The sequence below is a fragment of the Cervus elaphus genome, chromosome 18 (assembly GCF_910594005.1).
Source record: "Cervus elaphus chromosome 18, mCerEla1.1, whole genome shotgun sequence".
NCBI lineage: Eukaryota > Metazoa > Chordata > Mammalia > Artiodactyla > Cervidae > Cervus > Cervus elaphus.
The window spans coordinates 65,373,495-65,400,778 of record NC_057832.1 but is presented as its reverse complement, the minus strand read 5'-3'; the positions used below and the strand labels follow the sequence as shown (position 1 = coordinate 65,400,778).

Here is a 27,284-nt window from a genome sequence, read left to right as displayed (position 1 = left end):
GAACTCAGGTACCGGCCCAGCCTCTGCTGTGTGGACTCCAGTCACCAGTCCACTGTCTCTTAACCCAGCTCCTGTGGCTCAGGAAAGCGAAACCTTTTGGCTGACTGTATGGTGTGGCCGGATTGTTCTGGCTCAGTGTAAGAGTGATGGGAGAGCAAACATGTGGTTCTTCATCAGAGATATTAGCAATGATTTTATTTGCTTAATGTATTCATCCATCTCTAGGAGGACATGTTGAAAGGCATCTCTCCCATCACCTTACTCTCATCTCTCTCCCCTCTTTTCTTCTCACAAATCCTCAGACTAGGCCAAATAAAAAGCTTTAATTTTCCTTCCATGACATCTTATTTTTCTTCCTTCTGATTCTACAGAATAGTGGATAGTCTTTCTTCAACTTGGGAAAAATGACATGGGCTGAGAAACCTGAGCTCAGATGGAATCAGGAAAATCTTTTCTCAAAATGAAAGCCTCGCTTGTCATATCCATCTAGAAATCCACACCTTAGAGCCTTTGTACTAATTGTTTCTTCTGCTCATTGCATAATTATTTATAGAAAGACAGAGATGAATATTGTACTGACTACTTTTTGGAATTCATTCTGTGAAAAATTTTAATCTTCCTTCAGGGAAGTGAATGAGTAGACTCTAGGAGGGCAAAGTTTTTTTGTTTTTGTTTTTTGCCTCACATAGTCAAGCAAAATATGAAAGCATTTAAGCATTTTGTAACATTATGCTTCTATTTCCATTATACAGGTCAAACAGAACTCTGGGGATGGGGCAACCTGTTCTTCCTGCAGAATCTCACATCTCCCTTAATATCATCACCACCCGGCCACCAAGACAGTGACACCACAATGTAGGAGGCTTGCATAAATCATCCTTTCCTATAGCCTTTACACACAATTAGTCAGCAATCTTTGTCACGTGTAAATTTCAAGTATCTCTGGAATCCTACCATCTCTCACCACCTACTAAGCTATCATGGAAGTCAAGACTTAGCATCTGTTTCACCCCTTAACTCCTATTTTGCTCTAAGTGTCTGTGTAGTACACATAAAAATGATAAATCCAGTAATATCTCTCCTCTAATGAAACCATTTAATGGCTGCCCATTACAATCCAAATCCAACTCTTTGACATGGCTTGTAAGGCCATGAATGATCTCATTTCAGTGCGCCATTTGGGCATCGTGTTCTACCACTTCCTTTTTTTTTCATTACACTTAGGTGCACTGAGCTTTTTCTGTCCCTAAGACACATTAGCATTCATGTCTTAGGACCTTTGCATGCACTGTTATTCTTCCTGAAACACTGGGGCCTGACCCTCCTTTTAACATTTAACAAATGTCACCTTCTCAGAGGGAATCACCTTTAAGAATGTATGTTAGATGTCCTTCTTTGTTATTCACCATGCTATTATTGGGCTTAAACCTAAAAAAAAAAAAATATGGATACCAATCTCTGGAATCAACATGTTACATACTTGCATATTTGTCATTGCCTGCTTATCATCTACCTTCTAAATCTCCCCAACAAATAAAATTTCTAAAATCAGTGACTTTATTTTTCACCTCTGTATTCCCAGCACCTAGAACAATACCTTGGTGTTCAAATATATTTCTTCAGTCAATAAATTAATGAATGCTAGCAAGGGCGTGGTAGGAAGGAGACTCACACATTGTGTGTGGTTTCAGAAAAGTTAGCTATAATACATGTCAGGAGTATTTAAATGACTAAAACCTGCAGCTGAAGAGCCACTTATAGCAATCCCATCCTATGATGTCTGTGTATGTCTGTGCTCAGCTGCTGAGTTGTGTCCGGCTTCTCATGACCCCACGGACTGCAGCACGCCAGGATGCCCTGTCCATGGGATTCTCTAGCAAGAATACTAGAGTGGGTTGCCACTTCCTTCTCCCCTGTGATGTTTACCACAGCATTATTTACAATATAAAACAATGAAAAAATTTTAACAAATATCTAGCATTCGGGGAATGGGTCATCTGTGTCATCTGTTTGATATTAATATATGTGCTTAAAATAATAAAGATTATTTTATTTTTATATAATTTTTATATAAAAGTTTTTCTATTTTTATATAATTTTTAAAAATGGAATATTTTCTAATACATAAGAACAAAAATATGACCAAAAGTATGCCAAAGGGTATACCTCCTTTGAGGGCAAAGGGTTTTATCCTCTTCTTGATCCTTTCTAAATTTTCCAAATTTTCGAAAATAAACCTGAACTCTTTTGTTAATAAACAACCTTAAACAAAGATATATATTCAGTTAAATAATGTAAAAGGAGTAAGGAATCAATACAAGTTTCATTGAGTTAAATATGGCATTAAATTTTTTCTAAATTCATTCTTTCAAAAAACAACATTGTATGGATGGGTATTTACTTATATTTAAATTCACTATATTTTAATCACTCTCACAATGTTATCTGTCCTGGTAAGGTAAGTTTTGACTTGGGTCTTGACACAACTTCCTAATTTATATATAAAATATTTCATGATTCAAAATGTATGGCTGAAGATGCATAGTAAAGACTATAACTTCCCTAAAAAAAAATTACAAAATGAGCTTCTAACTTTACCAAATCATAGATATTGTTAAAATCACTAGTACATAATTGTAAATTCTCCATTCTTGTTCAAATTAAAATTTCTTTGATCTACTAACAAGTTTAAGTCTTCTAAAAAGAACTTTCTTCTCCAAATAAAATGATTCTTGGTATTAATTGAAATGTATGATTGTTACAACAGACTGCAAATATATTGCTGCAGGCAGAAACAGAATTATATTGAATACCTGATGATTTGCAGTACCTGGAGACATTTTGAGAATTCTCCCATTAAGAGAATGAAATACAAATATAACTATGCAGGCTTGAAACAAAGAAAAGGCTGTGTGACAGATCTGATTCAATACTTCCAGTGAAATTTTATCACTCTTATATTCACAGAAAAAAATATTTCAGAAAGGACTATGCGTGATTAAAGGGCCAGGGAAAAATTAGACTTTATTAAGTTCAATGTTAAATCAAGTTAAACATTCGATGTTTCCATCACTTCACACTCAATTAGGCTAGGCTAAGAGTCATTTAAAACTGCTGAGTTTGCTGTATTTTTCTCGTATCAGACAACTCAGTTCAGTCTCCTCTACTGGAAGCTTACTATATGCCAGGCCTCATGCTGAATATCAAAAATAAGAAGATGCCTACATGCTGATCTCTGCCAAACCTTGAGGGGATAAACTATAAGGAACCTAGTGTATATTCATCTTGAAAACAAACTTCTAATAAGTCTGAGTATTAGAACTTTTCTTGTCAGTAGCCACAATAGCTAAAGTGCTAAACACACACTCCGAGTAAATACTCTATAGGCACCTCAGATCAGAAACAGCTGGCAGCTTCAGGCTGTTCATTTCAAAGTGAATTGAATGCTCATAATCAGAATCAGCGAGGAGATTATTGATAGAGTAAGTACTTATGTACTTTTACAAGAATAAGCTTTCTTTCAAATCTAGGGTCTTTTATGTAGTGTTGTCATGCAACTGAATTCTAGAAACAACTCAGTTTATTGGTATTTCTTAAATGTGGTCAGGCAGCAAACCTGCAAATGATATCTACTCTAAATACATGTTTAGTAAACATGCATGATCTGAGAAAAAAGAAAAGATCTTAAAAAAAGAGAAGACCTTTTAACAATGCTGTTGGCTTTTTGCATGATTAGTAAGCAAATAAACCTGTACATGCCAATTTCTAGGTCTTAGACTTGTGAGCACCTCTTTGTCACACTGGTATTCCAAGGAGAGGCCTTACCAGCCTGTATCTACAAAGCAAAATTACAACTTGAGGCTCCAAGTCCCATACCTCATTCAGCCACTAACTGTCATGCAGATACGTTATCTTACTGCTATGAGCATGAACAAAACAGTAACATGCCAAGGAATCTATAAATATGTGTTAATTTCTGCATTTGTGGATTAGTTGATGTATTGATATACCTCTTGTTTGCTAAACAGCTTAAAGGAGCTGAAAATGAAGATAATAATGCCTCTCTTCCCTGTAGTAATGGGCTTCCCTGGTAGCTCAGTCAGTAAAGAATCTGCCTCAGTGCAGGAGACTCGGGTTCCATCCCTGGGTTGGGAAGATCCCTTGGAGGAGGAAATGGTAACCCACTGCAATACCTTGCCTGGAAAAATTCCACGGACAGAGGAGTCTGGTGGGCTACAGTCCATGGGGTCTCAAAGAGTCAGGCACAACTGAGTGACTCTTTCTTTCCCTATAGTGATGGCTCTTAACTTTCTTTATGGGTTTAAAGGTGGCGACTCCTGATGAGGATGTCTGTATAGCACTTGACATACATTGAAGAAAATCAATACCCTTTATCAAAGAATTGAGAGTAGGATGATAAAGATTATACTGTAATCAAAGTCTCATAAATCCTACTTTCCATGGTAAAGAAGAAAGAAGACCATCTGATTTTTCAGCTAGAGCTAGTCTCTTTGCTATGAGTTGCCAGAAGCTAGAGAAGGGAGCAGGAGGACTTCTAGAGGCAGTATTTTGTCACACAGACTCTGAATGGGAGGCTCATTAAGGAACACCAAGCACCAGTTTGCAGTAGCCATTCTGCATTTAGCAGTGGCAATTGGGAGGCTGCAAATTCTGAGGTCTGACTCTGAACATGTGTTTGTTTATTGGCAGAGAGATAGCACTACACCATTTAGTTCCAAGGCACCACGGAGCAAATCTAGATTAATATGAGAATCCATATTTTGTCCTTCCTGTGCCGAATGTCACACTTCTGAGTGAGATCCTAACAAGAGCAGAGATTAAGAATAGGTCAGAAGAACATCTGCTTTGCTTATTTTCATTACGTGGGCAGGCAAAGGAATTTGCTTTTATGACACCAAAATAACTTGGAATACAGCAAAAATAAATGCACCTTCTGTCTCATGGAATGTTATTACAGTATGACGCTTTGTGACTGCTTGGTGGCATTTTCAAGCATTTTTTGTTCCCCTCATTTCTTTCTCAACTCCATAATGCAATCCTCATGGTATGAGCAGTAGACTTCAAATGAGACATCTATTCAGAGCATGTTCAGACAAAACGAGTGGTTTCCTTAGTAATGGGAACTATGTGAAAGAGCTCGGCACAGCCCCTCTGGCCAAGATTCTCCCCGCCCTGCAAGCCACACATAGGCTCTCAGTGAGCGCCATACATCTGGGGAGCACCCCAAAGTCTAACACAGCTAAAACACTGAATACTCATTCCATTTCTAATAAAACATACCCTTCAGAGAAAGTGAAGGATGTAAGATGTGCTCATACTGCTGCGGGTTAATATACTCACTTTTTTTCATCATATCTACAAAATGGAAAGAAAGATAAGGGATTTCCCAAAACAGACACATGTTGTCCTTTCATCTGAATGTATTTTAAAACATTTTCTTACCCTAAAGCCTAAGCTTGTCTTATTATTTTTCTGTCTGTGCCTAAAGTCTGCGGCTTCTGATTTCCCAGTTTTCTGTGTAACAATCATCTTTGATCATTCTTTGAAATTCTATTGCTAGGAAAAAGTATAAATTTGGCCTTTTGATAGTCTCAAATATATTTTTAAAAAAACAATAGTAGTTTTAAGATAGCAGTGTTGAACTTTTATGAAGGTGTTTCTTTTAATCATTTACTTATCCATTTTCAGACAGTAAAGAATCTGCCTGCAATGTAGGAGACCCAAGTTCAATCCCTGGGTCAGGAAGATCTCCTGGAGAAGGGAATGACCACTCTCTCCAGTATTCTTGTCTGGAGAATTCCATGGACAGAGGAGCCTGGTGGGCTACAGTCCATGGGGTCGCAAAGAGTCAGACACAACTGAGTGAATGATATTAACACTTTTCAGGACAACACAACAATTAGGGGATAAAAGCTGGCTTCTCTAATAGAGTAATACAACTGTCATTCACCTCAAATATTAACTCAAAAAGGCAGGTGAATACAGACACTATCCTAGAGTAAAAACCAGCATAAAAAAAGGTTTTTTGTTTGTTTGTTTGTTTTAATTATCTGAGTTGATATAATGCTTACCTTTGAGGATAATTGTTTATAGATAGTGTCACAATATGACAAAAACATCCAATTAGAAAGACAGGAATGTAGTCAAAGTGAGAAAAGTGAGGTACAGCTAAATTACAGCCAGCATTCTCCTATGAATGTGTCGCTGTCCATTTTGTTATACAGAAGCAAACACAAGAAGCAAAAGCTGCTCTATAGAACATGCTACGAAGAAGAGAATGAGAGAATTGGAAGATATCTAGAGGGGAGAAAACACAGTTTTAAAAGTTTTGGCTTTGGACTTCAACTTGTATTCCAGCTTAATTCCCTCACAGCTTCTAGGATGGCAAAAGCTAACCAGCCTCTGTGGAACTCAAGTTTCCTCTTCTGTGAAAAGGGGCAGGTGTGTGAATGTCTCACAGAACTGAAAGAATAAGACTAAACATACGCACAGCAGACCACACATCAGGGTCTTGCACACAGTTAACTCTCAACACAGGCTATTGATTATTTTCTAGGTACTTTATCTGAGCACATATCATTTCCACATGTGCAGAGCAATGCATTTCAAATTCTGATCTATTTCACTGTCTTCTGTGAAGACAGTGACAGTTCAAGGAAAACCGTTTGTATTTCCCTAACCAATAACAATGGGTTTCCCTGGTGGCTCAGTGGTAAAGAATCTGCCTGCCAAGCAGGAGATGCAGGTTCAATTCCTGGGTCAGGAAGATACCCTGGAGAAGAAAACGGCAACCCACTCCAGTATTTTTGCTTGGGAAATGCCATAGACAGAGGAGTCTGGCAGGTTATAGTCCATGGGGTCGCAAAGAGTTGGACATGACTGAGCAAGTATGCACAGCACAACAGTGAACAGTTGAATGCAGGGCATAAGATAAAAGAAAAATAAAAAATCCCTGGACTCGAGGTAATGGGTAATGCTACTACAACTAAAATAAATTTAAAAAAAAAGAAGAAGAAAAGCCACTTTATAGAGACAAGCTTAAAAGGTCAGTTTTAGACATGGAGAGTAGGAGGTGCCTGGGCTCATACAATTAGAGATATTTATCACAGAGTCTGAGGAACATATCTAAAAAGATACAAAAAAATAATTTTATTTCCAAGAGGAGTGGTGATGTACATTGGAGAGTAATGAATATATAAAGAAGAGATTATATTATCTAAGAGAGTGTATGAAGAAGAGTAGGCAAAAGAAGAAGCCTAAGATAAATATTTAAAAGGTAGATACATCAACAGTGATAGCAAAATGAATGTGGAGGTAGCAGGAGCATGACTGGGAGGCTTTGATGTACAAGGACCAAATTGGGAGGACACTGATGAGATTCCAAAGGGAAATTTCAGTAGCCTGGATGGAACAAGAACCTAGAAAAACATGAGCTGGAAAAGTAAGTAGAAAGTGATAATGAGGTAATACCAGATGTTGATAGCTCTCCTGAGAAATTTATATGACGAGGACAGATAAAGAATGATAGAATAGGACCAAAGGTTAAGAGGAATACTGTTATTATTGAGGAATAATTAAGCCTGTCTATGGATTTCATGGCAACATGTCAACTACAGGGTGGAATGGGGACAAAGGCTTCTAGAGACCAATTCCTGAGAACACATAAGTAGGTGAGTTTGAGGTGGGGAAAAGGAGGGATATACTGAGAAAAAAAGCCTCATCCTTAAGACTACAAAAGAAAGATAATGATGAGTGTGGATAAAGAGTCATTCGTAGGTTGGGAGGCCGTGAAATAAAGACAATTCACACCTACAGGCCTGAATTCAATGTGGCTAAAAGTGAGGGCATGTCCCTAGGAATACTCAGAGACTAACAAGGGATATAAAGAGAGTACTCAAGTTTGGTGCCATCTCTGAAGATAACTGGATAAGGAGCTAACTTAGGAGAAATATAAGGATGTGAGGGACCTGCTGAAGACCCAGATGAGACATGATACTCTGCACTTACTGTGATTTTCTCTAGGACCAATTTACCTCATGGAAACAAGAGCAGAGAACAATCTTGCCTTGTCCAGAAGTTCCGACTCAGCAGGTATGGTGGGAGACTACAGCAAGAGAGCCAAGGTGAGTAGTTTAGATGACCAATCTTAGCAGGTAGGGAAGGGAGAGAGATGAGAATGACTAAGAGAAAAACAGCCTCAGATGGATATATACACCTCAGTGTTCACCGCAGCACTATTTACAATAGCCAAGCCATGGAAGTAACCTAAATGTCCACTGACAGATGAATGGATAAAGACATGGTACATATATGTACAATGGAATATTACTCTACCATAAAAAGGAATGAAATAATGCCGTTTGCAACAACCTGAAGATTGTCATACTAAGTGAAGTAAGTCACAGAAAGACAAATATCATATGATATTGCTTATTTGTGGAATCTTTCAAACAATGATACAAATGAACTTATTTAAAAAATTGAAACTCAGACTTAGAGAGTAAACTCATGGTTATGAAGGTGAAGGAAGAGAAAGAGGAATTGATTGGGAGTCTAGGAACAAAAAGGGAGAGAGCCAAAAAAAATAATCAAGACTTGCAATAAGATTCAATTTCAGCTAAAGAAGAAAATAGAAGAGGCCCGGAAGACAGTTTAAAAGATGGGAAATCTGCTTACAAATGACAAATAAGAGAAGTAGCAAGAACTGGGAGGATTTATGTAGAATGAAACATACAGCAGCTAGATGCTGCTATGTGAGAGGGTATCTTGATGTCTGATGTCTGTGGAAGAGAAAACCATGTGGAATTAGGGGTAGAATGGGAAGAGGCTTGCCTGAAATAAGACTGAATCTGAGAGTGTGACTTGACAACAGATGGCAAAGGTTACAGAGCTCTGATCTCAGTTAAAGGTTATTCATGATTCAGAGGAAGGGAAGACATGGTTCAGGCCAAGCAGGGGCTCCTGGGCCCACACTGGCTGCCTCTTAACACTTCAAGACAGGATACGTGGTGGTCTTCAGGTCCTCAACCGCTGGCATGGTGGCTACTGATGGCAAGAAGCTCAGCCTGACTGGCTGTCCAACACTGCCGTGCTGAAGAAAAACATGAAGTGTGTGCACCGTGGACGCCGCTCTAAGTTTCACTGGATGACCACGTGACACTCAGCACGGTGAGTGGTCCTAAACTCAAGCCTGGGAGTCAGACTGATGTGGATTCCAACCCTGGCTGAGTCATTCACAAGCCATGCCACTGTAGGGAGTGGGGTATAATCTGCTTCCTCTTTATCTATAAAAGGAAGAAACTATCTGCTTACAAATCAACTCTATGATATCAAAGAGATGCTGTAAGGAAGTGCTTATTTAGGTCAGTATCAGGAACACAGCACTTCAGAAATGATACCTAATATTATTAAGTCCTTATTGCTTACCTAATGGACATCTTTCTTTTCGCAGCATTCTTCTCCTTGTCCCCTATCCTTTAATTTGAGCAGGGATGTCAGAAAAGTGCTTTATCAGGAATAAGCATTTGGCCCAAGTAGAGCTTCCCTCCAGATTTTTCAAACTGGAAGTAAGAGAAAGAGATAGTCTCTCTAGAGGTGAAACTGGGAGGTAAAGAATGTGAGAGTTGCTGGTGCCCAAACTTTCAGACACCATAAAGAAAACTGGTCACCAGTAAGTGAATAAATGCAACACTCCATGACAAGCAGACACAGGACAGAAAACGAGTCTCTTAGTATATGTGAGTTCACCACCAACTTGTCTCTGAGGTCCAGTTTTCCCCCTTGCCCATATTGTTAGTGCATTTAAGACTATACCACCCTCGCTATAACCCCACTTTTGCACTTGAGCTGGTCTAAACCCGAGCTAGTTTTAACCTAAGCTAGTTTAAATAGTGTTTGTCTCCCTCGCATTTAGTATGAACAACTATTTACAATTTTCAAATAGAAAAGACTGGCAGAGACCTTCTTGTGATTCCTTGAAGAAAGCTCTATACACAACCAAAGGCCAACAAATGCCATTGGCAGGCAGAACTCAAATTCTGTGAGGCAAAGCCTGCAAACTTATGCACCTGCATTTGACTGGATTTTAGCATTCTTACACTACTCAGAACTTCTTTTACCCTTCCAAGCTCCTAAATCAGAAACCAGCTGATAAACAGGCTGACTCCAAAGACAGCCAGGCCTGAATAAAACATACAGAGTGATAGCTAGGACATGGAAGCAACCTAGATGCCCATCAGTAAATGAACAGATAAAGAAGTTGTGGTACATATATGCAATGGAATATTGCTCAGCCATAAAAAGAAATGAATTTGAATCAGTTGTACTGAGGTCGATGGATCTAGAGCCTGTTATACAGAGCGAAGTAAGTCAGAAAGAGAAAAAGAAATTATTATATAGTAACGCATATATATGCAATCTAGAAAAATGGTGCTGATGAACCTATGCGCAGGGCAGCAATAGAGATAGAGACATAGAGAAGGGACTTGTGGACCCAGAGGGGAAGGAGAGGGATGAACTGAGAGAGCACTGACATACATGTATTACTATGTGTAAAATAGCTAGTGGGAAGCATCTGTTTAGCACAGGGAACTCAGCTTGGCGCTCTGTGATGATCTAGAGAGGTGAGACAGGGTATGGGGGTGGGAAAGAGGCTCAAGAAGGAGGTGATACATGTACACTTATAGTTGATTCATGTTGCTCTACAGCAGAAACAAGCACAACAGTGTAAAACAGTTATCCTCCAATTAAAAATAGCATACTAAAATAAATAAATTTTAAAATGCAAAAACAAAATAGAGAGTTTTAAGAAATGAAGCAGTAACTGTCAAAAATAAGTAAGTACTGAGTGCCTAGTATCTGCTCAGAACTACCTTTACCTGATTATTTTATTAACTCATTTCTGAAAATATTCTAAAGACCAAAGATTAGAGCAGACCCCCTTGCCCCAAATAGTCCTAGTAGAATACAGTAGGGTAAGAAAGAGTCAAAAAAAATTTTAACATCGAAAACTGAGAATTCAGCAATGGCTTCAGTATAAGTAATGGCAACAAGAATCTCCCATGTCTTCTGCATCGTTGCTAGTTGTAGTAAGTGGTTCCATCCTTGAAAAGACTTTCCCTACACTACAAGGAAGGACTCTGTGAACAATCACTGAACAATCAGACAGTGAACATTAGCTCTGGGCCTCTAGACTCTCCATCAACGAAGGAAGAGAACCAGATGAGAATGGTAACAGTTACCTTTGTTCTCCCATTTAGTAGACATCAAGCAAAAGAGACATAAAACATTCATGAAAATTTAAACAACTCTAACTTCTATGATGCAGTATATCTATATGCCTAAATATTTTACTGACAAAAATGTTTGTTTTCTCTTGCTCGGAAATCACTGCCTTGATCTCTTGCATAGACATAAACTTATACCTTTCATTAGTCTCTTTTACAAAGGAAAGGTAAGAAAATACCAACAGATTTTACCTAAGAATATTGTACAAAATGTTATCTCATGCCAACTTGGTTCTTAATTTATGCCTAGAATTTTTATGAACTTACCTGCCATTTGGTTCTTGGAGTTTAATTTCTGCCTAGAACTTACATGAATCTTAGTGGCTATTTGACCCCAACTGTGTTTAATATGTACTAACTAATCAAAGAAGATCAAAAGAGGAAGTAGCCACCACCACCAACACCAACAACAAAAAAGAGCAAAATGCAGTCAAGCCAAGAGATGCACTTTATTCTTCCATAAATAAGAGCTCTTTTATGAATAACCTCAAGTGTAACTGAAGTCACTGATCTGACAAAATTGACCCCTTTGAGGGGCAGGCTTTGTTTAACTAAAAAATTCTCTGATTTTACTCAAATGCTTAGGACAAAACCAGCAGACAGGAGAGAGTAGTCAATTACTCCATCAGTCACTCAGGATTTAATTAATCAAACATTGATTTTTAATATGTAAATGCACTATTGAATTTAGAAAGCAAATAAGACATATTTTCTACCTTCAAGTTGCTTACTATCAAGGTTTAGGAAAAATTAAACTATAAAAGATAACATGTATTGGAATAAGAGAAATACAACAATAAAAATTAAATTTAAGCTATGATAAAATAAGGAGATACTTATCTCATTGAGATGGAGGTGGAGGTTCTTTAAAAGATGGGGGTTTTGAGCAGAAGCCCTGTAGAACTGATTAAGAAGAAATAAACTGCAAAGAATCCAACATACAAGATACTTTCAGGAAATGATGAGGTACTTGATGTAGCTGAGGGATAGAATGTGAACAGGAAGAGAGACAATGACTGGACAGAATATGGGAAACGTATCAGAGTTAATGCATCACAGTGATCACAAATGTTAGCCTTAGAGTCTGACAGACTTTGGTTCAATCGCTGATGCTTAAGCAACTATTGTGAGTTTCTGCACACTCAGCTCTCAGTTTTCTGATTTGTAAAATGAGAGTATTAGCTACCTGGTATTCTAATAGGGAGGACTGAAAGAGACAATTCATGACAAACTCTTAACAGTCAACTTGGCACAGTTGCTGTGTATGTTGTGTGTGCTCAGTCACATCTGACTTTGCAACCCCACCAACCGCAGCCCACCAGGCTCCTCTGTCCATGGGATTTCCCAGGCAAGGATACTGGAGTATGTTGCCATTTCCTCCTCCAGGGGATCTTCCGGACACAGAGATCAAACCCACGTCTCTTGCATCTCCTGCATTGGCAGGTGGATTCTTTCCAACTGCACCACCTGGGAAGCCCTCATGGAAAATAACTCAATAAATGGCATCTACCATTATTGTTATTGTGTTGCTATTTAAATTACTATATCATAGGTAGAACTGAATACTAAGTTAAGAAGGTTAGATATTTCACTAAACAAAACAGCTTCAGATACAGAAGTAAAATTTCACTCCAAAAGAACTTCCTATCTTTTTTTCAAAGAATAGCTATTATTTCTGATTGTAAAAACAAAACATTGACTTAGAAAGCCTGAGAAGCAAAGAAGGAAATAAAAATCACTCATTATCACGTGGGAAAAAAAAGGAAATCTCCTAACACTGTTGGTAGGGATGTAAACTGGTGCAGCCACTAAGGAGAACAGTATGGAGGTTCCTTAAAAGCTAAAAATAGAGTTACCATATGATCCAGCAAGCCCACTCCTGGGCATATATCAAGAAAAGATGAAAACTCTAATACGAAAAGATACATGCACCACAATGTAAATAGAAGTGCTATTTACAAGAGCCAACACATGGAAACATCCTAAATGCCCATCAACAGATGAATAGATAAAGAAGATGCAATGTATACATATATATATATATATACAATGAAATATTCAGCCATAAAAGAATGAAATAATGCCGTTTGTAACAACATGGATAGATGGAGCAAAAGATCATTATACTTAGTGAGACAGAGTCAAATATCATATGATATCACATAAATGTGGAATCTTAAAAAGATAACATAAATGAATATATTTACAAAACAGAAATAGTCCTACCAACATAGAAAACAAACATATGGTTATTAAAGGCAGGGGTGAGGAGGGATAAATTAGGAATTTGGGATTCACAGATATGCATTTCTATAAGTAAAATAAACTACAAGGGCCTACTGTATAGCACAAGGAACTATAGTCAGTATCTTGTAATATTACATAATGGAAAATAATCTGAAAAAGAACACACACACATAACCGAACCACTTCACTTTGCTACACCCCTGAAACTAACACAATATTGTAAATCAACTATGCTTCAGTTTTTAAAAAATGATGCCATACACAGGTCAGCACTTAGTCAAAAACAAAAGCCAACCATTATCCCATCAAAAATAACTACTATTTAGAATATTTTCTTTTTTGATAAATTTCTTTTCAGGTATTTCTGTGCAAACTGAAAACCACCTATCAGGCTACTTAACTATTTACCTGCTATATATTTTCTAAAAAGTATATTTTATTCTCTCACTATTTTTCACATGTCTAGAGAAGAAGTTAAAGTCAATCCCCTGAGAGCAAAGAATAAAGGAATGAACAAGCTCCTCACGTTTCATCTTATTTCTAACTAAAGAGCAAATTTGCTATCAGAATCAGAGGAGGAAGGACAAGCCACTGAAGATCTTCTCTGCTCAGTGTCAGCACCTCTTCATCAATGGCCATTCACATGTATTTAACACATCACTTCATCTTCCCAACCAGGCGCTACATCTCTTCAGTGCTATATTTCTCAAACTGTGCCAGCAATACAAAATTCTGTCATTAACACTGAACAACAGCAACTATATAAAAACATCCTCTGTCTAGTACATAAAATGTATTCCCTTTTAAAAACAGTATTTCTATCTTTAGCAACCCTTGTTGCTAACTACATTTAATTGGTTGACTCAGTCATCAATCAAGCATTCATTTATTTTGCAAATGAATACCGAGTACCCTGTGCAGTAAAAAGAGCCTTGACTCTTTAGGCAGACCAAACTGAGTTCAAATTTTAGCTCCATTATTTAATAGTTTGGGGACACCAGGCAAGTAACCTAACTTCTTTGAGCCAATGTTTCTACACTGTCAAATGAGGATAAAAATACCTTGAGATGTTGTGAAGATTAAGTAACTCTTAAAATTTAAATACTATGAAAGAACAATTTTTACATGTTATGGATACTAAAGCTGAATAAGATATAGGCCATCTCTCCAGGAGAATCTTATAAACTGTAAAGGGAAATTACACAAACAATTATAATGTATTTTTAAAAAGTGATGTGATAGGAGGGATAATGAATGCTGCTGCCTGCTGCTGCTGCCAAGGCACTTCAGCCGTGTCCGACTCTGTGTGATCCCACAGACGGCAGCCCACCAGGCTCTGCCGTCCCTGGGATTCTCCAGGCAAGAGTACTGGAGTGGGTTGCCAGTGCCTTCTCCAAATAATCAATGCTGCTGCCTGCTGCTGCTGCTAAGTCACTTCAGTCGTGTCCGACTCTGTGTGATACCACAGACGGCAGCCCACCAGGCTCCCCGGTCAGTGAATGCTAGAATGGGTCAAATGAGAGATCATATCTTGTTAGAGGGCCAGAGAAGATTCCATGGGGGAAGCAGCATTTGAACTGAACTAACTTACTTCTGATAAGTGAAAGGCAGGGACTTAGAATGGAACAAGTGAAAGGCAGGGACTTAGAACAGAAGGTAGAAAGCGCAGCCCAAAGGACACAGTGGAACAAATAATGATGACTCTCACAATGATAATACTGACAGTAATGGTGATTTCAAACATTCATTTAGACTTACTATGTTCCAGATACTATGTTCCAGTTACTATGTTCTAAGCTTTTATATATGTTAACTACTTTAATTCTCAAAACAATCCTAGGAGGAAACTGAGACACAGAGATGCTAAATTTGTGCTCAAGGTCACAAACCTAGAAAGTGGCAAAGTAAGCATTCCAACCCAGGCTGTCTGTCTCCAGAAGCTGTGTCATGATTCACTACGTAAATTACTTCTCTAACAAAAGCTCACAGGCAAACCCTGTCTAGGATTCCACGAAATAGCAATAAACCTTCACAAATGAGTAACTTAAATTCAACCATTAAATCAACAAATAAATATTTATTGCACCTATATATTTTCTTATTTGATGATATAGGCAGAACTCTGTCAACATAATTTAAGGGCTATAATTACTCATTTATGTTTAAAAATCATTTCAATACATGTTCATTAGAACTAGGTACTCATTCAGGAAACCCTGCATACATTTATTCTGAGGTAGCTGACATGCATATGCAAGTAATACACTGTATTTGCAATGGATTCTAAAGCAGGGGGGGAAACAAAATAAGAAAAAAAAAGAATACGAAAAGAAGAAAAAGAAGAAAATCTATCAATCATTAGGTAGATGAGAGGGTCTGGAATCAAGATTGCCAGGAGAAATATCAATAACCTCAGATACACAGATGACACCACCCTTATGGCAGAAAGCGAAGAAGAACTAAAGACCATCTTAATGAAAGTGAAAGAGGAGAGAGAAAAAGTTGGCTTAAAGCTCAACATTCAGAACACTAAGATCATGGCATCCGGTCCCATCACTTCATGGCAAATAGATAGGGAAACAGTGGAAACAGTGGCTGACTTTATTTTCTTGGGCTCCAAAATCACTGCAGATGGTGACTGCAGCCATGAAATTAAAAGACACTTACTCCTTGGAAGGAAAGTTATGACCAACCTAGACAGCATATTTAAAAGCAGAGACATTACTTTGCTAGCAAAGGTCCGTCTAGTCAAGGCTATGGTTTTTCCAGTAGTCACGTATGGATATGAGAGTTGGACTATAAAGAAAGCTGAGCGCCAAAGAATTGATGCTTTTGAACTGTGGTGTTGGAGAAGACTCTTGAGAGTCCCTTGGACTGCAAGGAGATCCAAGCAGTACATCCTAAAGGAGATCAGTCCTGGATGTTCATTGGAAGGACTGATGCTGAAGCTGCAACTCCAATACTTTGGCCACCTCATGTGAAGAGCTGACTCATTGGAAAAGACCCTGATGCTGGGAAAGATTGAAGGTGGGAGAAGGGGATGACAGAGGATGAGATGGTTGGATGGCATCACTGACTCAATAGATATCTAGAGTTTGAGTAAATTCCGGGAGTTAGTGATGGACAGGAAGGCCTGGTGTGCTGCAGTCCATGGAGTCATAAAGAGTTGGACACGACTGAGCAACTGAACTGAACTGAGAGGGTGACATAACAGAAAAATCCTGAAAGACCTGAGGAGTTCTAGTCTTGCTCTCTCTAACCAGCTGTGTATACATATTAAGTCTCTTAAACTTTAGGACTTAAGGCATTTGAGCTTAAAGGTTTTATGTTTCTCATTTGATGACCATTCACAATCCTGCTAATTCAAAAGCCCTGAAATCTTCATCCTGTCACAATTTAAAGTCTTCACATGGTACTGTATTACATAGATGTGATAATTAAATAATTTAACGTGTCTTTTCTGGGACCTCTCATTACTAATAAGTGATTGATGTGATGGAAAAGTATATCTTCTAAAACACACTGCTTCTACTCAGCAGCTGTTGTTCTTGTAGCAAAAAGGAAACTACAGCCAAGAAACAAAATCCTCACTCTTTTCATCCAAAGTCAGTTACTTTCTCTCACACTGAAATTTCATTTCTAATGTCCCATGAAATCTTTTGAACTTATCATGTACCTACACAAAAAGGACAACTACAAGAAAAGCCATCTCATCTCCCATATTCCAAAAAAGGTAATCAAAGGAAGTCAAAACAACTTCCTGTGATAGAGCATTAAGTGTCATTTAAAATATTCCACTCTTGCTAAATTAAAACTTAAATTTTTTTGATATCTGAAGGAGACTAAAATTTATAATACTTACAACTGTTGGTTTTATTTATAAACCATGAAAGTAGTTTAATCATCTATCTGCTTGATTATCACTACTCACTCTCATTATGGGAAGCCATTATACTTGGTTTGATTATTGGATTTGTCTATTATATGGTCAATACCAACCAACCAAAATGAAATGCTTAAGGAACCAATGGTATAAAACTCAAATTCCTTTTTCAAGTAATTAATGCAATTTTAATATAAGTTTTCCATGCTGCTGCTAAGTCGCTTCAGTTGTGTCTGACTCTCTGTGACCCCATAGACGGCAGCCCACCAGGCTCCCCCGCCCCTGTGATTCTCCAGGCAAGAACACTGGAGTGGGTTGCCATTTCCTTCTCCAACACATGAAAGTGAAGTCACTCAGTTGTGTCCAACTCTTAGCGACCCCATGGACCACAGCCTACCAGGTTCCTCCATCCATGGGATTTTCCAGGCAAGAGTACTAGAGTAGGGTGCCATTGCCTTCTCCGAAGTTTTCCATAGCTGAAAATAAAAATCTGCCAGTGGTGAAATTATTTTGAATAGGCAAGAATCTGGAGCTGGAGAGAGTAGAATTGGGGGGAGTTACTGTTATCACAAGTACATTAAACTAAGTATAGAGACAGTGTATCACAACATCCCAAACACTGGACTATAAATTCCTAACATTTACAGAGGAAGTGCTAGAGTGCCTAGTGTAAAGAATAAAATCTTGCAGTAACATTCTGAAATAAGCACTATTAGGTTAATGGAGAAGCTACTTTTGTCTCAAACTTAGTTTTATTCAAAAGGTTAAGAATTATTTGAATACATTTTTTTAAAAGGAAAAAAAAATAAAGCATTTGGGAACATTTCAAAGAAAACCACAGAGCGAAAATATTTAATAGTTAGAAACAAAGTTGGTATTATAATAAATGTAAACTGTTGGTCTATGTCATTTCAATAAATACTTAAGGAATAATTAGATGTGAAGCTTCCCCCCCCACCCCCACCCCCAATAAATCCAGTAACATGAAAATGCCATTTCTTTTTACTCCACTAGAGGGTAGTCTCTCAAAACTAGGGTTGGAGTCATGAATCTAACCTGTTTTTGACCTGTTGCTAAATTAATCCTCATGTATCATGGTTTTCAACAAAATGTTTCTCTAGTATGCTAATTAAGGTTTTAACCATGCATTTTAAAAAACTGCCATCTATTTGCTCATAGGTGTCCTTGCAGAAATATACACCGTTATGCTTTGGTGTGTTTCTTTTCTAAATTTCAGATAATTCAATGTTTCACATATGTGTACAGAGTATGTTTTTCTGGTAAATATAAGTTCAGAGTTAGCATGTCTAAGAACAAAGAGAAATCATTTTCTTGAGGATTTAAGTTTATTTCAGGAGAAATGCTTTCCCAGAAGAGTAAAACATACACCCTAAACACACATACACCCCCACACATCCCTCCCCGGTCACACACACAAACACCATGGCACATGTGCTCATTCACATGTGGCTGGCAAATTAACTTCATCACATAAGGAGAAGTGACTGAATGTTCACTGGAAACATATATACCCCCTTAATATGCCAATGTACTGAAATATAGAGAAGCAAATATGTGTGTTACTTAAAAAAACAAAAACAAAAAACTGGTCATTTCAGGTAAGAAAAACCATTGCTTAAAAAATATATATATTATTGAACAGCAAACGCATATCCTAAATTAAGTAGGACATACAGAAAATCAAATGCCACTCAAAACAGTTTCAAGCTGTTCTTAAATTATACTGCCTCGGTGAACTTCTCAGAGGAGCGGTTGGAGGCTCTGCATCTCTCCCAGGCGCTTTTAATATTTGGGAAATCCTTGTTAGTAATGTGCCCTGCTGTTTTCAGAGAGAAAACAGTGTCTGAGCGACTAAAAACCCCAAAATGAGGAAACTTGTCAAAAATTCCTCCCCCTCTAAAAAAGGAAGGAAAGAAGGGAGAAAGGAAGGAAGGAAGGAAAGGAGGGAGGGAGGGAATGATACCTAAGAAAACAAGCAAGCCTGTTTCATTTACTTGTATCCTAAGCGGCAGTGTCATAGGACAGACAGGTTGTCTCAGCCAACCAGACGCGAGCAGCTGCGAGTGCCACGTCCCGGCAGTCCGAGGCGATTGGCTCCTCTCTGGGGAGTGGAGGGTGTGCAGTTATTAATGACCGCTGAGCCGGAAGCACCATGTCAGTGTGACAACTGATCGGGCGAACGACGCACCACTAACCACCATGGAAACCAGGAGAAATAAAGCCAGCTCCCAGGGTCTCTCTTCACTGGATTGAAAGGCTCAGCCTGCCGCTGACTGAGAGAAAGAGTTCGGGAGAAAGAAGGAATCCTCGCTGTCGCCTCCCGCCTTCGTTTATATTTTAGAATACAGAGATAAGCTCGCTTGCTTGTGTGAATACCTATAGTACACGTTTGTGTATACTTTGGTACACACACGTATGCACCAATTTCCACCCGGGCAAGAACACAACCATGTGATTACTGCAACTAAGGAATTGAGGAATCCAGCACGCAGGGACACGGAAGGGGGTGTAGCACTGAAACCGCTTTTGCAGGGTAAGTTTGAAATATACATTTCTATTTAAATATGCTCTCTTTCCTGTTCAGTTGATGCTCTTTTTTGTTTTTTTTTAACACTTAAATTCTCTTTTGATGTTCTCTTCTTGTGTGAATTCCAAGAGCAGTTTTCTTTCCATTTCACTTTTGAGACGAAATTCAAATGCAAAAGCCCTCGGGCTCTGTGTATGCCTTGCTGTGTTTGTGGGATTCTCCAGCATGAATTTTACTAGCTTGAACGCCCATCAGAGGATGTGAGTGGGAGAGAAAAAGCAGTGCTGGGGGTTGGAGGGAGTAGAGAAGGAGAGAGAGAGAGAGAGAGAGAGAGAAGGGGACAGCAAGAGAGAAGACCAGAGGAGAAAAGGAGAGGAAGAGAGGGGCTAGGGGATTTTTGCTTTTTCTTCACATTATTTGCAATGAAAAGCAGATCACAAATCCTTCTGCGTTGTGAAACCAACCCCAGAGATGGGGCATTTTTCTCCCTTTTTCACCTAGTGATTGGAGATAAAGGCAAATGCTGCTGTTAAGTCAAGAGTAAAACCACTAAGCAGAGTGGCGAAAAGAGCATATCACAAACAGTTATTGAATTTCTGCCAGGCTACATCTTACGGATCGGGGTAAATGACTTCCCTTTAATAACATCCCCTCACTGGTCGGAAGGGACAGTGCAAATGTCTGCTAATGCAGCTGCCACTGACACACTCTAGGTAAAAGGATCCCATGAACCAGAAGAGTTCGCATCTTCTTTGGTAATTAACAGGATCGCAGCAGGGTGGCTTTAAAGTACATCTCCTGTTTAAGAAGATTGTTTGTTCAAACCAACTGCTATGTTCCCTTTGCTCTTACTCAGCTAGCAGGCTTAATTCACCTCTAATTTATTCATTTTTAACAATATGTCCTTGTTTCCGTGCCTCTAATTTTCGTGAAAGCAAGCTATGAGAATGAGTTGAACCTTCTTCATTTAGTGAAAAGGGGATAATGTGAAAAAAAAAAAAAAAAGGAAGAAATAAGGATTCGCAAAACCTACCCAGAACATACTGTGCCCTCACACTATAAATACTGCTTACACCCTGTATTTCTCTTTAGTTTCAGAAGCAATGCCTTTGAGATAGAATTACTCTCAGTAAACTATGAGCATCCATGCAGGGATGATTCATGGGATATAGTGTGGGTTAATTTATACTTCCAGTCGTGTAAAAGGAAGCCAGCTACTTAGAACATGAGTATGTTCATGGAAACACTCACTACCCCCCTTAACGGATCCTGCAAAGACAGTAAAAGAAACCAAGTATTTACATTTTATCTTCAGGAGCTCTCTCCTTCCTTCTTCTAGTTCAGCTAACCAAATAGTTAATGGAGACTGCTTCTTTTGAACTGCAGATTATTTTTTTCTACCACTGTGATTTCAGAGTTATTATTGGTTTTCTAGTTTATAATATGAGCCAAAAGCAAGAGACAATAACCAGCCACTTAGATCCTGCCGCTTTCCCATAAATGTGTCAAAAAATGAGTCACTTTACAATATGAAACGTAAGAAGTCAATTAATTCCAGTGACCTTTGTAAATGATGACAATAAAGCAGCTCTGACAACATGCCACGGGCTTCGATTTTCCCTCTGTAAAATGAACAAGTTTAAGAAGAGGTTTCCTGCTCAGAGTGAAAAATGAAAGATGCTGAAGAATTAGCTTGAAATATCGGCAGGCTTGCTTGCTCTGCCTCAAATGCCACACGCAATCTATAGAAAAACAAAATGATTTATTACAAAGAGGAAAAGGTGTAGCATTTGCTTTTCTGCTATTCACTAGGAGTGAGTCTTCTGCCACAGAACAGATCTGATATTTTCGAGGCACCTCCTAAGTTCCTAGCCAAGAGAAAAGCCTGAAGCTGACATTCAACCTCCAGATTTCAAACTCCTGTGCGGTGTAGCATTGCAGTATTGATTTCAGTTTTTCTCAGACCTTTTCTGGGGAAACTTTCCATACCAAACACACACATTCTTAAATCCTACCCTACCTCTTTTAAAATTACAATCAATGACACCTCAGAACAGTGGATTCACTCTTTAACCTTGGTAAAGCTCACATACATATCTTGTGGATTACGGAGATCAATAATGTGCCCACTTGAGTCTGAGAGATACAATCACTCCAGGCCCCCAGGGTTGTCACTCAATGTGTGCCAGGGAGTTTAGTGATCTGATTGGCATCTACCAATGCCAATTGATGGACATATCAGCACGCCTGGAAGACTAAGCCACAGTCTCCCCACATCATGTAGCTATACCAAAAATAATAGCTTTCTGGCAAGACAAGCATCAAAGGGCCATCTTTTCAGAGTGTTGCTTGTCACAGGCAGCACGCTGAGTTAGAATGCTGATGAGTAGTTGGCATTTTTACCTTTGGTTGTTGTTACTGCTGTTAATGGCTGAAAACACCATGTTATCAGTTTTTTTAAGCCAGCAATTTATGAACCTATGAAAACCATAATCAACTTATAATTCACTAACTGTATTTTATTATTTTTGTTCTTTTTTACACCTACTCTCTCTCTTTTTTTTTTTTGGTCATAAAATAGGTTTAATATTTTACTTTCTTCCCCTCCTCTCTGAATTTTTCCTGGTGCAAATTGCCTTTGTAAAGTGACATTGTGATGTTTACTACAAAATAATTATGTTGAAGAGAAAGGTTTGTAATCTGAGTTACAAACTAACACTTATGTAAATTAAATAGTATTACTTAATTAGCAGCCCTTGAAGATGGTCACAGATGAGATATTTGTTGGGGAATCTGAAGGAGATCATTTAAACGGAAGCCAGTTGCATGCTAAAAAATGAGTCCCTACTTCTAGCTTCAGTGAAGATGCCCCCAAAGAATAATTTAAAATATTGTTGCTCCAGCCAATCTCGACAAACACTGGACACATCTCCAGCCATCTAAATGGGCCATGGAGACCTGGATGTGAAGGTTTAACCACTTAGGTGTCACTCCTTGGTCCCATGCAACTGAATAAAGCAGGTAAACATGAGGCAACAGATCAGCATCTTATCTGCGCTGCCAAAGATAAAACTCTCTGATGCTGGCTACGCAACTAGCACTTAGGAAAGCTTCCCATTGTAGCAACTGAACACAGGTCCCGTGCAGAGCTCAGTGAACACCTCCCTGCCTCTCTCCTGATGAAGTGATGTCTGGTTGGACACCTAGCAAGTAGAATGTGACAGCAATTGTTCCCTTAGCCACAAACTAAAAGGCAATCGAACTTCACATAAAGAAAGTAGGTGGTGCCAGAGGATAAAAGAAGTAACAGGGAGAAATACAAATGTTTTACGTTGATGAGAAGAGTAGAACTAAATCTCGGCAGATGCTGTTTAGAAATTATTAAGACTGGGGAGCAGAGATGCCAAATGCTCATCTCACACTTTGTGAAGAAATGCAGTGCCTACTGGGCTATCTATTATTATATATTTGCATAATTGTCATATTGCATTTAACTGAGGGCTATTTTTTAAGGTGCCATTCATAAAAGTATATTACACAACCTCGGTGTGGGGAAATGAAGATGGTGAAGAGGTTTTCATGTAATAATAGTACAACCTTCGGTAAAGGCTCTGATATGCTCATTTCACTGGTAAAGAAACTGGGGCCCAAAGGGTTTAACATCTTTACCCCAACACACTCAGCTCTTTATGGCAGTCTAGGACAGAAGCCCTACAGTGATCCCTCCAACAGTCTGCTAAAGGTCTGCCTATTCCCTCTTCTGAAGATAATATTCTTTAAAAGGTAGAAGTAAAGGCTGATAGATATATGCCCCCACCACCCCCCAAAAAAATCCTTAAGTAGATTTTTATCCATATAATCAAGTACTCGTAAAGTTAGAGCAGAGAGTCAACAACAGAAGCAATAACTATTTATCTCAGGCTTCCCTGGTGGCTCAGATGGTAAAGAATCTGCCTGCAATGCAGGAGACCCGGCTTTGATCCCTGGGTCGGGAAGACCCCCCTGGAGAAGGGAATGGCTTCCAGTATTCTTGCCTAGAGAATTCCATGGACAGAGGAGCCTGGCAGGCTACAGCACACGGGGTCACAAACAGTCGGACATGACTGGGCAACTTCACTTCGTTGAGGCATCTCACAACCAACATTTCAAATTCATAATTTGCCTTTGGGATATAGCCTACTGTATTCTGTAATGAGTCATAAAAATTAGACCCTTGCCCTGGTTTTAAAACATCTTAATAATAATACTGCTATCCTTCACCTATTCAGCTATTGGCCTTCCACTATATAATTCAGAGTTCCCAGGAATTCTGAAGAGACTCTCCAATCCTTTTTCACTGGGTTTAACTGTAATATTTTAAGGCACTTAGAGGTGTCCTCTTTATATGCAGTGTCCATCCTCATGTTTTGTTTCTGCGCCTCACAGAGGAGATGCTCAGAATAGTTATACCTACCTTCGTCTCTCCATCTCCCCCATTCTGCCTTACCTTTCCATTTCCATCGTTAGGGTGAGAACCACTGTAGGCAATGAGCTAGCGCCTTAATTTCACAGTCCTATTTTTTTTCTTCTTAGCAAATTTCTCTTTCTCAATGTGCTCTCCAAATTTTGCTAAGATAATAGTAATGAATTGACTTTAAAACTTTGGGGAAGTAAAGGAGAATACAAAAAAACCCCCAGTAATTGTGACTCTTCTAGAGCTATCCTGTACACAGAGTAAATGTCGTTTCTTCCTCCCAACAACCTGCTGGGGGAGTAATGATGATGATCATTTTTCTTGTAAGACTGAAGAATGAAGCTCTGTGAGGTTAAAGACTTCCCACAGTAAGGGAACTAACACGTGGAGGACGTGGGTATCCTGACTCCAGAGATGGTGCAGCGCCAATCACAATGCCTGGCTCTGTAAGCTGATCAGTAAATGGTCATTCTCTTTTTTCTAAAATCACACTCTAGCCTAATCCTTTCAAGATTTGTGTCCCTTGCACCATACCACAGTATGGGTGGATAGATCATTGCAATTAAAAATGTGTACTTCTTAATTTAAATCATAGCTAATAATATGCCCAAGATAAATTAAAAAAACACACACATACACACAACCAACCTCTATTCTTGGAGAAAAAGACTGCATGTCTTCTACCTACTCACCCATATGTTTGTCTGACAGCATTAGCACTCTGATAAACAGATACTTGGCAAAGGTCTCAAAAATTGGATAAAATGTGATGAGTAAGTTTTCAGGCATGTTCCAGATTGTTGGAAAATTATGAGCAAAGTCTTCAAAGTCATGTGAAGCACTACCAATGGATAACGTCTATTAGGAAAGCAGCCTGTTTGGCATCTCTTTTCTAGTTAGTCTTGGAGAGAAGATGGCACCCTAAGAACTCAAAATGCCAGTAAATTTATTCAGATTATTCTGAGGGCCCTGAGGGAGATTTTATCCTTCAAAAGTAATGGCATCCTTGGAATAAATGAAAATTCCTAAAACACATGTTCCAAAGGTTATCTTGCCAACCTTTACTTCCAGAAAGTAAAGCATTCCACAAATAATAGCTACTCTGTTTAGGAAGGAGTATAAACATCACCACTTTTTCCCAAGTCTGCATTGAAAAGGCCCATGGACTCCTGAACGACCCACTGAATCAATTAAAGGCTTAGCATCAACAAGAAATATTTTCTCTTTCCAGAGGCCTAAAACCTCTGGGATTTAATTCCCTGAGGAGTGAGAGAGGAGGCAGTTTCCTGACTTGTGCAAATCCATGACTCCAGGAATGGGAGAATGTATTCCCCTGGGATTGAGCCTGCTAATGTGCCATGGCTAAGCAATGGCTTTCAGGAAGTCTCTGGACTCATAACACTTACCAGTGGCAAAAGTAATATTGAGTATTTTGATTCCAGGAAATACTTAAAGAGGCATTGTGGTAGAGAGGACTGGAATGAGCTTTATTATAATGCTCTCTAAAGTTAGGAAATTATATTAGTAAAATGACTATAAAGAAACAAGGGCAAATGTTCCAGCAAATTTATTCCACTGATAAAATTTGACTCATAATATGTTACAGTCTCATCACATTGAAATGTCAAGGCATTTAAATTACATTGTCAGAAATTTACTTTTGTTACAAAACAAAATAAAAACTCAAAAAATGTTAACAGACATGTATTTTCTGAGATACAACTCACATTGGCCTTTATGTCATTAGACTGTTTTTCTCATCGCTCTTTTCATATGCCTGAGACATACCAGTCTTATTGCTGTTTGCTAACAATGTCTCTGGGCTCCATGTTTAATTCTGTTGTCATCAAAAAAATCAGTCAGAAAATCAAAAAATCATCAAAAAATCGGAAACATGAAATAGACAATATATGGAATCATAATGGACTTTTTTGAAATTTCAATAGTGGCAGGAGGTAATTTACATCTAGACAAATGGCATTTTGATTTCCACAAAGACCAAGGGGTTAATGGCCTTATACTCCACATACCTAAGGCACTGAGAATAAAACAATAGAGGAGGCAAAAATGAACCCTAAAGTAGGCTGCAGTGCTGCATCACTGAAAGGAAAATGCAAGAGAATGGAATGAGAAAAACAATGCAACCACTATATCTGAAAAAGAAATATATTCTAAGCACTTATAAAATTGGACACTCTTTTCCTAATAATTATTGAATGAAAAGCATGTAAAATGCCATTATAAGATAGAGCTTAGACTATCCATCCAAGTCAATTCTTCATGTGAATAGGTGAACTGATTCACTTACCAAACATATAAGTTATATTTGTTCTGCTTATTGTAGTTGGTCATCCACACGTTTTTTTACACAGACACTTCAGCTGCTCAAAGAGTGTCATAAAGTGAGTTTCAGCAAACTTTTGAAAATCAATGAGGCATTTGCCAAAGCACCATCTCCTTAACCAGTTACTTTACTTTTAATGAGCAAGCAAATTCCGTGTAAATACCAGTCTCGTTTTTCATTTATACTATGAACTATGTTTGTCACACTCTTCTGCTATTGGACAAAATGGTCAAAGGAATGAAGAATTACATGTTTTATGACCTAAAATACTGTTAGCAGAGACCTTATGAGTTAAAATTGCATTATGTCTCTTTGACAATCGTTACTGGCTAAGGAAATGATCATGATATTAGCAGAACTCATTTATTACACTACACACAGGCATTTTCTGTGCCCAACAATCCTAAACACTTCATGTGCATTTTATCATTTACCCCTCACAATAATCATATCAAACTATTATTATTAATTATTCTAATAGTATTAATCCCACTTTACAACTG

At 38.4% G+C, this 27,284-nt stretch overlaps 2 protein-coding genes across 4 annotated transcripts in view; one reads left to right on the top strand and one right to left on the bottom strand.

Annotated features, from left to right (window-relative positions):
* Nucleotides 1–27,284, bottom strand: part of IMMP2L (inner mitochondrial membrane peptidase subunit 2) — a 941,241-nt gene that overhangs the window by 441,300 nt on the left and 472,657 nt on the right. The gene's annotated exons all lie outside the window — the stretch shown is intronic.
* Nucleotides 19,611–27,284, top strand: part of LRRN3 (leucine rich repeat neuronal 3) — a 38,937-nt gene continuing 31,263 nt past the window's right edge. The window contains exon 1 of the mRNA XM_043872105.1: nt 19,611–19,990. The gene's annotated coding sequence lies outside the window, so the exon portion shown is untranslated. The remainder of the gene's footprint in view (nt 19,991–27,284) is intronic.